Source organism: Crocuta crocuta, unplaced genomic scaffold (assembly GCF_008692635.1).
Source record: "Crocuta crocuta isolate KB4526 unplaced genomic scaffold, BGI_CrCroc_1.0 scaffold32, whole genome shotgun sequence".
Lineage (NCBI taxonomy): Eukaryota > Metazoa > Chordata > Mammalia > Carnivora > Hyaenidae > Crocuta > Crocuta crocuta.
This window is the reverse complement of record NW_027529424.1, coordinates 1,373,538-1,374,393: the sequence shown is the minus strand read 5'-3', so window position 1 is coordinate 1,374,393 and position 856 is coordinate 1,373,538.

Below are 856 nucleotides of genomic sequence, written 5' to 3'. Positions count from 1 at the left end.
ACTTGTAAATTTAAGCGTGGTGGTTGTATTCTAATACTTTTTAGCAGCACTTAACAGTTTAAATGTTACCAAACACTTTAACTGCCCTCTGCCTTTTTCACATCTATTACTATTTAGTCTAAGAAACAAACAAGCGCAGAGTGGTTCAATGAAATGGAGTTAACGGCCTCAAAACTGCCCCCGTGGGAATCTGCCTGGTTATTCCAAGAACACAGCTACAGCCCAAATCATGTTTTTGGGACCCATCTTCTGCACTGGCCTTTAGAACTCATGGTTTACCGTAACCTGGATGTAGGAAATCTTCACTGCCCTGAGTAGATTTCGTTTTCAAAATAGAGTCCAATACAGGTGAGTAATCGAACTGAGTAATAATTAGGGGCTGGAAAATAAAGGCACAGAGAGACTGGAACCTTCAAACCATTTTAACTAGCAGAGCAGTGCAGCCCTGCATATGGGTCCCTCAAGTCAGTTCTGGAGGTTAACGTTAACTTAGCTGAATAAGCAGAATAATTTCACAGTCACACTTGAGATATGTTATACGGACTAGCTCACAGCATTAAACAACGGCCCTTACAAAAATATACCTCCCACTGTTCTATCAAGCTACGTAAAATTCAGAATATTGTGATCTGAAGGACTGACAGCTGCTGCTAAAATACCACCTGTTTTATACAAAAAGTAGCATGACCCCTAAGCATGAATTCCTTTGACATGATGAACGGTCAGCCTGATGGAGCAGACAGAGGACATAACTGATGGGGGAGGGAGGGTGTCAAAGGGGACAGTCACCAGAAGGAATCCCTATAACCACCTTCCACTCCCCAAAATGAACACAGCACCACCAGCCCCCACCCCC